The sequence below is a fragment of the Anser anser genome (assembly GCF_964211835.1).
Source record: "Anser anser genome assembly, chromosome: 3".
Lineage (NCBI taxonomy): Eukaryota > Metazoa > Chordata > Aves > Anseriformes > Anatidae > Anser > Anser anser.
Window position 1 is genome coordinate 19665472 of NC_139722.1, and position 14003 is coordinate 19679474.

A 14003-nucleotide genomic window follows, 5' to 3' on the forward strand; every position below is an offset into this window, starting at 1 on the left:
GCTCATATTATATATTTGTTTAATAAATCTTTATTTTTTATTAAGGATTATGTTGGTTTTCATATGAGTAGTGACACTATAGAATAATGAAAACAGGTTGTTTTTCTGTCTCCACAAGAAACATAATGCTGCTCTGTCTCCTGTTTACCTTTATGCTAATCTATGTTGACCCTAAGTATTATTTGTTTCATGTATCAGAAATGACACGGAGCTGCCTTATATAAAAATAAAAACAGGAAAAAATATGATTCTATTTCATTTTCTACTCATAGGACACAGATAGGTTGATTTCGCTATACAGAAAGCAAACAAACAAACAGGACCTTGGACACAGCTAGCACATTAAGGATCAAGCACTTCTCTTTGTAACTCTACTAGGAAATTTAATGTACCCAGTGTTTTTATGCATTTTGAAAGCATCTGGATACTACTGCAAGAAGAACTTGGCTAACTTGGAGAGCACACTGCAGACCTGGCAGAATGTCAGTCATGAAAACAGACTACAGGTACTAATTTTAATTAGAAACAAACGAACAAACAAACAAATATACAAATATTTTTAAATTCAAAACTGTAGTATTTTTGAGGTCTTTTTAAAGAGACAGAGTTTTTTTCACACAAAAAAACCACAAGTGTACTTTTTATAGCAGGCCTTCAGGCATATTTCTAACTTCAAAACGCTCTCAGGTTTGACATGATTTAGCATTTTATAGAATCTTCACTCACCTTTGAGATTTTGATATTTTTTCACATGATATCACACATGCATTGACATCTGTTTTTCACTCAGTCAAAATGAGATTGTTCTCGGCAATGTCAAGAAGAGATAAAGAAAGAGTCATAGGGGATAGTGAGATGTGGCACCACTTGAATCTTTATTTTCAAGCTCTGTGGACAAGGCAGGTGTACTTTTTCTACAGGGACATTTTTTTTTTAACAGCATTTAGCACAAGGTGTTTAGTTTCATGACTTGGGCTACTAGTAATAATAACATTCACATTAGACATGCTGTGGAGAGAAGACTTATTTTAGTGTGAGTCAAGGTCAGCTGCAGGTGAAGAACATGGCGCTGACATAACTGGCTAACTTGGGAACTTAAGCCTTGTTTTTCACTGTGGAGTTCAAAGTGAAATAATATGGGTCCCTTTTTTAAAAAAGTAAAAAACATAAATACTCTTTATGTACTCCGTATCAGTAACCACAAAGATAAAACTGGTTGACGTTAATTTGTGTATACTTAACGGTTACTGTACAATCTCATACTTACTGCATAGTGATGTGAACTTAATTCTCCGTTGTTAGTCATGATCTACATCAGTATGTGCAAGGCAAAGATCAGGCCCACTGTTGATATGATAAGATAAAATACACTATTCTGATTGTAAGTGAGGCATAATTCTCATTTGTCTCAAATACAGGTGTGTAAATGATCCTGTGCAGGACATTGCTGAAAATAAGCTTTTCCATACCAGGACATCTCTTTGATGTACAGTGTAGTCCTTACTGAAGACTCAGTGTTCCTTCATCATTCAACAATTTAAGCAGTAATTATCTTTGATTTTTGTAACGTATGGGCATGGGACTCTGTGGCAAGCTCAAAATTTGGCAGACGTCTTAGTTAATTATAAAATTCCTGAATAAATGATTTTGATAAAAATACTCTTGAAATGAAAGTTTAGGAATATGTCAATTTTTTTTTAGTTACAATCTGCAGTTGTTGTTCTTTCTTGGAATAAGTGAAATGGTTTGCTTCTTGTACCCTAGAGAAAAACTGTGTGGTCACTCTGTTTTATAAATCAGAGGTAGGAAAAAAAGATTTATTTCAAAACAAAAAAAAATATTTACTTCTAGTAATTAGGTAATACAGTTTGGTATATTTGATCTTTCTTTGGGACAAAGGGATGGGTAAGGTGACCTTTTGAGGTCCTGTGAATCTTTCTTTCCTGTAACTGCATAGCTGCAAAAGAAAAACAGAGAAATACAGAAAAGAAAAGCAGTACAATGAAGTGAAACTGAAGGATCTGACTATTGAACAAGGTTGATCTTGTCTTTCAATAAATGCAGAGCAGGTGAAGACTAGCTAGCGACTGCATCTATTGGTAATGATCAAGTCACAGCAGTGTGGAACTTGGTGCTGACTAATTCATCAAGGTGCAAAATCAAAAAAAGTCTAAGATCTGATTAAATTAATCTTTGGCTTGGGGCAATCTCTTAGGAAAGCAAACGCTTGAGAACTATGAATTTTTACAGGGGAAAATACTGCTGCAAAGACACAAGTCAAATTCTAATAAAATATATGCAAATCTGTAAACATCTGGCAGAATTAGTTGCATTGTGGTAACTCTGAAAATCTAGGAGTATCATAATGAAAATTTTAGAGAGAAAGGTAACTATTCTGTAGTATTTGTTTACTCTAAGTAATATATTTTGAAAATAGGCAAGTCTTTGAAAACCAAAGTCCTTCTTTGATTCAGTACAGGAAGGTTCCCTTCTCTCAGAAGTTAAAGGAAGCAGCTGTTGTCTGAAAGTGTACAAACTTTAAGTATGGTGTAATGGTCCCTCTGAGTCAATCTCCACAGAAACACTAAAGATACCTAAAGTCATTAGGATCTCTTGGCTGTTTAATGTTTATATTTTGGTAGTGCCTAGGGTATCAGTCAATCCAGGACTGTAGGAGAGGTTCCTCAAAGAGCAAGTAAATGTCCTCTTTCTCAGTTTGTACTCAAAGGGTGTGGGATGGAACTGTGTGTATTGTAGGAACTGATTGCTCCACTGGCTGCTACTTTTAATTGCAGTGAAGGTAGACAATTTTCTTAGAACCAATATTTGTGGTGGGAATTTAGAGATCTAAATGTGATACTTATCTCTGCATCTATACATGTTTGCAATAGTGGTATAGTTTGTTGAGTGCTAGCTGGTCTTGATTACTGGTTAGGCCTCAGTTGTACGTGTTCAAAGATACACTAGATATTCCATATTGAAAGACTTATCTTTTATTTTTTAGACAAATAGTGAAGACAAATAGTTTGAGCTGGCAGGAGACACAAAACTCAAGAATGGTAGTTGACACTGGTGAATATATGAAAGAATGAAGGATTTCTGCAAGAGACAGGAAGAGCTTCAGGACAACTGAAGCAACTGTTGTATGAGATAAGAGATCCTGTGGTCAAAGACTGATAGCAGATAATCATATTTGCTTACATAGGCAATTTAACATAGTAGCCTATGAGTGCAAAGGACTTTCCTGGATAGGGTTTTGTGCTCGCTGCAAGTAATTCTATGTCAAAATCATGTTGAAACTGAGTTACCTCAGACAGTCAAGATACTGTCAGTAAGTTTAGTAAGTAAATTAGAACTAATGCTTTGAGATCTTTTATAAAATTTGGCAAGATGAATTACAGAGGAGTCAACAAAAGATAAGCTACAGAAAAGTTTGTTTAATATGAAAAACAAATTTGTAGACTTCGTTAGACATTTCTTCTTGCATACGCTCTTTTCTTTTCACGCACCCACATCTTCCCTTTCCCATATTCTCCTGGTCCTTTCTTTTTCTGATGGCACTGCATTTTTGCATCTTACGGGGTAGCTTAGAGATGTCTGTAATCCCATTTGTGGTTCTTTGTGCCTGATCCAGTGGTCATTCATTATTGGAAAGAATTCCAAGGCTTATAGATCAGGCTTTTCATAAAGATATGTTGGAAATATGTTATTTATTTATGTATTTTCCTTCCTCAGAACTGCCATTTTCAAATATCAGTTGTGTTTCTGTTGTGCAATTATGTTTGTATAAAAACTGAAAATAATTGAATAAAAGACAAAATGAAGCTATAAAAATAAGTCATTTTTCTGCCCTGTATAATGCAATAACTGTTACTGATTTGACATAAGGACAACTGAGGCCAAAATCCGTCCCTTTGAGCTTGTGTAATTGCCTTCCCATCAGCACTTTCTGCAGTGTGGGAGACAGACTGATCAGCAGAATCATGGCTTCTGCTTCTGAACGGCATGTTGTCCTTGAACCTGCTGTGGCTGGGGAAGATTCCAGGACAGCAGTCAGGTCGTACTGCAGCTGAGAATGGATGATCACTCTGCTGCAGCCCACATAAAGAGAGTTTTGGCATCTGCTTCCGATGAAGCCCTTCACCTTCTCCCGTGCTATGAGCATAGATGTTGTTACGACAGATGCCTGAGGTTGAGGGGCACTGCAAATGTGAGAAAGGGCTCCAGAAAGGAAGCCATCTTTAAGAGTGATTTATATGGATCCCACAAAAATTCAAAATCAAAAACAAAACACATACACACACACACAAACAAACAAACAAAAAAAACCAGAACTACAACAAACCAACAAACACAACAACAACAACACACCAGAAAGCCTAGCTCTTTGCTATAGCACAACAATAAGGTTAAATACTGTAATTGGAGCAAATGTATGCACTTTTATAATTAATTAATCATTATTTTCAGTGAACATTTTATAGGTCACAAATTCCTTAAAGTTAAACTCTTTCAGTATGTGAAACAGGTATAGTCAAGTAATATATCCTATCAGTTTGCTGTATTGATATTCACCATTAGTCAGTATTTTGAGAGGAAATGAACTTTAGTAGATGTCTTTTGGAAATGATTAGTTTTGGCTAGAACTAAGTATAGTGCAGGTGGGAGTATGCAATTGCTCAACCTGTACTGCTCATACACTGTAGTGCTGGCAAGACAGTTCCCCTACTATGTCACTATAGCATCTATAGTAGTGATATACGCTAGTATAAATAGTGCAGACTGAGTAGTGCTTCTGTGACAGAGATAAAGTCAAGGACTATAGGTAAGATCTTTACATTCACTTATGTCTTTTATCCTAAGTGGACAGCAACCAAATGTTTAGAGGTGAAACACCAATCCATTATAATGCTGTACCACATAGATTTCAGAGCCTGCAAGACCGTGCTATTGAACCTCAATGGAAAGTTTTATGTTCTCAGACATTCTGAACTAAAACTTGATGTTAAAGAGTGGTGGAGAGGGAATTAACAGTTCTCGTAACAAAGGGCAGCTCTGATTGAAAAGTAATCTTATATCCGAAAGCAGTCCTATTAGGACTGTTTAGGGAAGTTTACATGTGAAATTTCTACATTTGGGAAGTTCAAATTCAAAATCTTTGCACAGACCTGTATTCCCACAGAAATATTCCCATAATTGTTAGGTAGTGTGGTAAGAACATAGTCCAGAGTAGACTTTTCAAATGTAGCTTTGTAACATGTCTCTGAGGATTCTTGTTTTTGTGTGTTTTCCACCATGGGCCCAAGAAAGGTTATTAGAGTTGGCAGGAGGCCACAATAGTCTCAATGAATATTTTATTCAGTGTAAGCCTGCACTGGGTAGAATTTGGCAGTCTTGTAGAAAGAGGCTGCTGGCCTCAGCTGTCTTATGATGGCTCCTTCTGTCTCACTGGTTGCCTTCTTTTACTGAATTTAAAAGCTGTATTGCTGTACAGTCTGATGGTGATAGAATTCCCTTAATTACCTCCAAGACTGTCATTTAGCCAAGGGGATTCACTCTTCATTCTTGCAGGATGATAGTATCTGTGCCTTGTTCAGTGTTATTTCTCAATGATCCCCACCCGACACAGTAAATCTGGAAATGAATTTTCCCATTTTCAAGGGAAGAGGAAGGATTATTGCTGATTTTCCAAGTAATATGCCACCTCTGAACTTTGTTTCCAGGAATGCTCAATTCAAAGTGCTGATCTTCACCTGCATTCTTTACATCTGAAATAGAAATCCCCCACAAGTCTTCAAACACTTGCTATAGTTCAGATATTTTAAGTCAAGTAGGAGACTGTGAGGTCACAAGTCTGGTCTCCTGTGTAGTACATAACATTGTTCCTCACTTAATATTTTATACGTTGAGCCCAACAAGTTCCAGCTGGGTACTTTTCACTGGCTGTCCTGAACTGTCATGTTCTACTGCAGAAGAAAGATACTATAAAACGGACATCTAATGGGCATTCCTTGGATAAATGCTTGCATTTAATTTAATAACTTAGAATTTATGTTGTGCTTAGTCTTTCATATGACTTGTTTATACTTTTTGGAGCAGACTGTAAATATGCAGGCCATATTTGCAATGCATTTGTCAGTGAATTTTGCTAGTTTCTGTGTCCTTTTATCGACTATGTGATCTATTCCGAAGTGATGTGGGGCAATTTGCCCTTCCGAACTATCCATTTGAATGCATTGAGCTGTTTGTCTTCCTTGAAAGAAAGAAAAAAAAAAGAAAAAAAAAAGAAAAAAAAAAGATGTATCAGTAGGAGGAGATGCCAGCTACTGTAACACTCAAATGTCAAGGTCTTTCAAGGTCTTTTTTTTTTTTTTTTTTTGAAGCATGAGTATGAGTGCTGATGCAATGCTGGTGTAGGTGAGGAAATGAGTGATGTAACCATTTAACTAGCAATGCGTCACATGAACAGGACACCAGGCAGTAGCAATCGGGAAGCTACAGAACATTTATTTTTCCTCATCCTCTCTTTTCCTTTAAGTAAATCTGAACCCAAGCCTGATCTTCATCATTTTAATAACCAAATAACTTTTCAATGGAAGCAGATGCTTACTATTCTCTTTCATATTCCTCAGCATTATCAAAGAAAGAGAAGAGTCCAAATGACTCAACTAACAATGCAGGAATCATGAAAGGATTTTTTTTTTTTTTTTTGTCGACCACATTATCTGTATGTGTGTGCTTCATTCCTCTGGCAAAGATGAGGTTAATCCAGGTAGTTTAACTAGTCTTCACTGAGTACTCAGCCCATTCAGTGAAGGATGATTTATCTTAATTTACATTTATTGCAAAGTAAAACTTCACATTCAAGCAATTACCATGGATCAAGTTAACTTGTTATTCCAGAGCAACTTGTTCATGCATGTGGACATTTAGAATTTGAACCCATAATCTTTCAAAATCTTGTAATGATTAATTATCAAAGGCTTCCTCTAATATCCTCTATGACTTATGATGTGTATGTAAGCCCTACTAATAACATTGAAGTTGTAGGATTTTAGGAATGGTACGGAAAAAAATCTCTCTTAAGGTCTGTCTACAAAATAAAGAAAAAGCATTGTGTTTTCATGATGATTTAATTTGGGGAACAATTTCTGGACACAGTGAAATTCTTAAGAATATTTTAAAAATAAGAGCTCCATATTAGATATACTGTAGGCTAAACAGTGAACCTCACTCTTAGATCTCATTCTAAGACACACAGACCTGAAATTAGTAATTTCCCAAGTATTTCTGTCAAGGTCTGGCCACATTTCTTTATTACAGATTAAATATGACACCATCAGTGATATGCACATTCAAACTATTGAAGGGAAGAGGTTGTAAAGGATTTATGCTTTATCTAGTATGTTCTAATGTTTGTACCAGCTTTTCAGATTATTATAAAATCCTTCCTGATAAAAAAGTTTAGTAATTAATGCAGAGGACGGGTCACTACCACAGAAAGATCGGAATCGCCTGGTGTCATAATGACCATAAAACAATGTGCACTTAAATCTAATCAAATGCAAATTAACACATTGATATAGAAAGACTGTTCCTACAGGAATTGAGATTACTTAGGAAACAAACAGCTCAAAGAAATCTTTTGATAATTAGTTCAGAATATGTTCTCTGCTTTATGTATATAAAGATATATATATTGGGGCTTGTATGAAATGTGAAAGATAATAATTGGCTAGTGTGTAGAATGGAGAATGTAAATTTTTTGTTCAGATTCTTCTTGGACTAGACCTGGATGTCTACACCACATTCAACATGTTCAAGCTATTTTAACTCTGCAATATCGTATTGCAGAACTTAGTGCAATTAGCTACCCCTCTGTATGCTTTATTTTTTAGAACATTTGATTAAAGCAAATATTTTCTGAAACGTCTCTGAGATATCCATGATTGGAAACAGTTAAAGACAGGATGCTGAAAAAGGCAGACCAATGTTCTAAAGCAGTATGTAGATTTCTCTTTCTAAGAAGCCAGGTGACTGTATCTTTCTCAGTTTCAAGTTCAAAGTGATTGCCAAGTGATTAGAGAAGAATTCTCCCACTGTGTAGTGGAAGTTTGGAGTATTTGTGTGGAGCATGGGGTTTGTTTCACTTGCTGAATCATCTCGGCATGTTCTGACTGACCAGTTTCTTTCCACTTCTGAAGGCATTGCTTATTTATGACAAAGGTATGCCCTTTATATTTTTCTGTCACACAAAGTAGTTTAGAAGGTTGAAATACCATGATCCTCCTTAAGAGTACAATAATAAGCTTGAACTTAGGCTACATATTACAGTTCTTTTGGACTATAACATTATTGAACTCTTTCAGCAGTTTGGATGCTAATAATCTACAATTTCTTGATTGGACAGGCATTTTTAATCTGGTTCATTGGGAGTACTGGAAAGACCTTGTCATTAGGTTTAGTTCTTTTTCACTAAAGTTCACATTCATGCATGCAAACGTACTCAATAACGGCAAAAATGTCCCTTTAGACTTTGAAGAAATTGCCTCTGATAAACAGCAAATTTATGTTGTTACCTGATTACTTTTGTAGGGATTTTATAAACAAGACTGTCATAAGAAGAGTTTATGTTGAACTAACTAAAGATAAGCGGTACTGGTAGATAACAAGAATTTGCAGTGAATTTAAATGTTTACGTATGTTTTAGTGACCGACAGTAGGTCACTTAATAACAGGAGACCACAGTAAAGATATATCAAATTCTAAGGCAACTGGGAAGGAGTAACATTTCTTGAGCAAGTATAGAGTGTACAGAGGGAGTGTTTGACCTCTTGGATAAGGATGATTGGGCAGACAGTGGCCTCTAGAGGATGTTTTGAGGTAGAGAAGATCATTTTAACTGGTCCGAAGAGGCCAGAGAGAGAATACTCCTATATTAATTCATATCTTCTCGCAAGTGACCTGATTAAATTTGGCAAAGCAGTTGTGGAGGAGGAGAGAGTTTAGAGACTGGAAGACAGACAGTAGAGTATACGACTACAAGTGAGCGGTAAGCATTTGGGAAGCGCAGAGAGCTATGGTTTACTTGATAGCTTGCAGAATACAGTAACTGTCCATAAGATTTGGGTTGAGGCAGTCTAAAGCAGCAATGAGTTAACCTACAATACATCAAATAACAAATATGCCATTAAATTATTTTTCATGACATATAATCAAAGAGTAGCTTCTGATAGGTGATGCCTTCACAAGTATCCACATGTACAACCCATTACTATGTATGGAACTTGGAAAGGATGGATGGAATTTGCAAACTAAGTAAAAGAGGAAAAAAATCTTTAATTATTGTTCCAAAGATAAATTAATCTGTACTTATTTCCTTTTTTCCTATGAATTTGGGATTCAGTTTTTGAATGCGTTTATTACACCTTTTCTGTTCACCTTTATTTGACATTTGAAATGTTTAAACATGTGGTTGCCAAAGAAGAAGCCATCTAATATACTGGTGTTGCTTTTTAGCATGTGCTTAACCTGAAAATATGAATATTCCCCTTGAATAGAGTAGGGTTATTAACGATCATCAAGCTGAGTATTTTGGCCTTTGAAAGATTTAAGAGTCACTGTCTTTACCTTAATAGACTTAGACTGGCTGTCCACTACATTCTGTCATGTGCTATAAGTAAGAAATTTGAAAAAAAAAAAAAAAAGATTATTTATTTATTTATTTTTAAGTCACAGTAATTTTATGGGCTCCTTCTATTATAGTGATTATAAATTTTTCTAACAGAAATGTAATTTTCAAGATGTTCATACCCATTTGATGTGCAAAATGTTTATCCCTTTCGTTAGAAACTCAACAGCTAAGATTTAGTAGGTGATTTCTTTTCTCCTCAAGCCTTGTGCTATTAATCTAGAGCAATGCTATTTGCTTCTGTTTCACCAAGGGCTGGATGATCCATTCTGAGTTGTTCCAGAGGGCTTGTTTACAACTTACGCATGCACTTTGTTGTACATGTTTGTGCCCTAACATTTTTTAACAATAAAGCTGACTGGCTATGAAAAAAAATAGCAAAATTGGAACTGATGTAGCTAAATTGCATGTAAATGCTGCTTCAAATTGAAAGCATTTACTATTCATACACACAAAATTAGTGAAGCTCTATGTTCTGACTCTCGTGTTTGCAGCAATTGCAGTCCCAGCGGGGTGAACAGCCTGCTTTATCTGTCTCTCCTGACTTATGTCCCTTGCTGCTCTCCTTGTTTTAAAATTGTCTGACTCCCACACACTATTCCCATTTCCCCCTTTTCAAAATGTAATTGTATCAGAAGCATATCAATACTAGAAAGATGGAGAAAAAAGGTTCTATATGTATATCATGGATGTTGCAATTAATCCATGTTAAGTATGAACAACATCCCTGACTGTTGAAGTCAGTTGTATTGCTTGCTCCATAAGGCAAATGCCTCCAAGTGGGACTGATGTCCTAATTTTCCAACATGAAAAGATTTCTCTTCCAAAATGTAAAGGATGCCTTAGAGTCAATTTTCTGAGCATACCTTCCCCCACCTGTCATTTTTTACCTTGTATGTGTGTACATCCATGCACATATGCATTCTCACTCTAATATTTACATGCGATCTATGTATGTTCAATGTAATCCCATTTCTATCATTCCTATGCACCTGGCAATCTTTAATGTTTTTATCTTCACCACAGTCCTTCAAGACAGGCTTGATGATATTACAGAGAGGAATCCATGTGCCTTTTCCCAAAGTCGCAGAGAAAGACTGTTGCAGAGTTGGTGTACTGATTGCATGGCACTCACTTGTTTACTCTTTTTCATTTTAGCAGCAATATTTTATACAATTGGAGATTTGGGTACTTTTAGTTTCTGTGCCTTTAAAATTCTAATCAATGTGTCTGTCTGCAGAGAAAGCAGCCATTTTACCGGCACTTGTTACTTAATGTCACACTGTCCATAAGAAGATTTCTATAAGCTTTTATTTTATGTTTAACTGTTTTGCAATTTCATTCCAAACTATCTGAGATAAAAATAAATAAATAAATAAATAAAAATTAAAATAAGTGCGAGTAGAAGAATACATTTTTCAGATACAAAAATGACCATGCCTTTGAGAAAACTTGGCATGATAAAGGCAGGGATGATGGAGACAGGTAAACCAAGCAAGAAGATAGGAGTGGAAGGGAGATTTAAACAGGGTAAATAAGATAATGAGGACAGCTGGGATATCTATGCATAGCAAACAATTTGTTTGGCAAATTTGTCCTTGTTCCCTCTTTGTGAATTGTGTGTGAACAGATTTTTCTCATTTTTTTTTAGCTATTCCAAACTATTCAACAAATGTATCTTGTGAACAGATTAAACATATGCATTGCTGGTGGACTTGCTTTGTACCATGTTCTCATTACTGTTAGACAGCTGATGGCTTTGCCCATATAGTATTGGTTGTGTTTCTTCTCTGGTCAGGGCACTGAGCTGCTGCTGTGTGACCTGAGTGACCACTCTCAGCTGCTCATTCCTTACGGTGTACTTTTAAAGAACAAACGAGGGATAAAATTGTTGTTAAAAATCTCTCTGGTAAGATTTAGGAATACTGAACACTCTTGATAGGGTCAAGGTCAGTTTGCATGGCAAGAAAAGAAGGGCTATTTTCCACACAGAGTATATTTGCAGTGAATAACTTAGCTAACTGTAGACACTGTAAATCCACTTTGGCAGATGGTTAAATCTATGCTGTGACCCTCTTTTCCACCCCAGGGATTATTTCCCAAGTGTGGTCTCATCTGGGTTGGTGCTTTAATGTGAAAATATTTGTTAGGGTGTTACAAGGCCACGTAGATGAAGTTACAAAATTCAGTGAATAAGAAATATAATGATTACTGGAAACTTAACATAAGCCTCACCTGTTTTATGTTCTCCTACCCCCCCCAACCTGCGTAACAGTGATCATTGTAGTAATAAACAATGTATGTAGGGAAACTTACTTTTAGATAGTTAATAGTTTTACATGGTTATCCATCTAATCTATGGTTGAAAGAAAAAAAAATGTGTGCACTTACAAGTTCATGACACCTGTTTAATTTCAATAACAATATTAAGCAGCCATCAGATTTTTGGGACAGAAATACAGAATACTTCACATGTCACAACAAACATGTTTTTCATTATTTAAGAAAAACAAATAATGTGTTGGTAGCTCCACTGGAGTACTACTAGCAATGGTGATTCTAACATGTCTTTTTTGCTTACAGAATATATTTTGTTAAGAAGGCCAGAATACAATGTTTAGTCTTTTTCGTCCTGAGCTCACAGATGTTACTGTAGGAGTATTGCAGAGGCTGACGTAGTTTTTAGCAGTTATGTTGGTGTAACTTTGTCTCTGTATAAAAGACACAGTGAGGAAGATCTGTTAAAAGATAACAACTAAGTACCAGAAAAATCGAATACTGTATAGACGTTATCAGCATTATTGTTGTTGAGGTCTTTGGTATAAAAAATGAGCAATTATTTTAAATAAACACCATAATGTTACTCAGCTAGGTTTTATTATGATGGTGGTAGAGACTCACAATTTTACCATGCAATTATGCCAAGTGTTATGGTCTCTGTTGTGAGGTAAATAGGATTTAGGTCTTTCTTTCTAACCTGAAGGCAAGTCTGCATAATGGGGTCAATGTCAAGTATCTTTCAGCTATGCCTGTAAAAGAGATAATCAACATATTTAGCAACGTGCATTGGGTGTAGGTGGCAAGGTGCTGAGGGGAGAAAGGTGTTGTGCTGCAGGGGTGGTCTCTGTGGCAGGCAGTCAGCCACTGCCACGTGCTGGGCGCAGCCACTGCCAGGTGCCTCCACAATGGACACACCTCAGGACATAGCTGACCCCATCAGCTCTGTGGAACCTTTGTGATCGCATAAGAAAGGGCAGAAGTGTTGCAAAGCTGGAGTGGAGTGACAGAAGAAGGGGAGGGGGAAACAACCTTGTGAACACCTTGTATCAGAGGAGAAGGAGAGGGAGGAGGTACTGTAGATGTTGAAGCAGAGATTCCCCTACAGTCTGTGGATGAGACTACAGTGGGGCAGGTATTTCCCATGGAGAGGACCATGATAGAGGAGATAGCCATACTGCAACATGTTGAAGACCCCACACCAGAGCAGGTAGATATTTCCTCAAAGGGAAGTCTGTGGTGTTTCCATGCTGAAGCAGATTTATCCTGAAGGACAGCAGCCCACAGAAGAACTACTTTTAGAGTAGGATAAGTGTGATGAGGAAGGAGTGGCAGAGGTAGACTATTATGGACTGACCACTATGCCCTGTTCCCCATTCCCCTTGCACTACTTAGGGTTGTGGGTGGAGGTAGAGGATTTGGAAATGGAGGAGTGAAGTTTAGCCTGGGAAAATGGTTCATGAAGGACAGGTGTTTTAGTTTTTGTCTTTGTTTATCACCATTCAACTCTAACTGGCAACAAATTAAATTAATTCTCCCCAATTTGAGCATGACGGTAATTGGAGGGCAATCTCCCTATCTTTATCTCAATTTATGAGCCTTTTCATTTTATTTTCTACCTCTGTCCATTTGAGGAGGGGGAATGAGAGAGTGGATGGGTGGGCTTTTGATAGACAATGTCAATCAACACATAATGGTATTAACAAAGTTTGCTATTTCACATTTCTAAAAGTAAGATGTCAGAAAGAGTGGATCAGTTGTGTGTGCTGAAGAGTAACATCAACAATATATACATATTAACAAACTAAAATAATTGGCATTGTGGATGGTTATAATGTGGATTACAGGCAGTTGGAAATATAGGCTAAGTTTCCAGAGTATAAGTAAGTTCAAGGATATATTCTGCACTTTAATTTATATGGTAATGTTTCCCTTTGGGTTGAGAAAGTGAGAGGAGGAAGTGAGTTTGTCTAGAGAAAATTTGTGACAGCAAAGGAGAACAAAGTAAGCATGACAAGCGCAATAAAATTTGAAA

General features: G+C 36.5%; 1 protein-coding gene across 30 annotated transcripts in view; it reads left to right on the forward strand.

The window, feature by feature from the left end:
- MYT1L (myelin transcription factor 1 like) overlaps positions 1 to 14003 on the forward strand; it is a 330562-nt gene that overhangs the window by 23031 nt on the left and 293528 nt on the right. Inside the window, exon 1 of one of the 30 annotated variants that reach the window (XM_083829865.1) lies at positions 16 to 9052. The exons of the other annotated variants lie outside the window; for them this stretch is intronic. The gene's annotated coding sequence lies outside the window, so the exon portion shown is untranslated. Of the gene's footprint in view, positions 1 to 15; positions 9053 to 14003 lie in introns of those variants that run through there. 30 annotated transcript variants of the gene reach the window in all.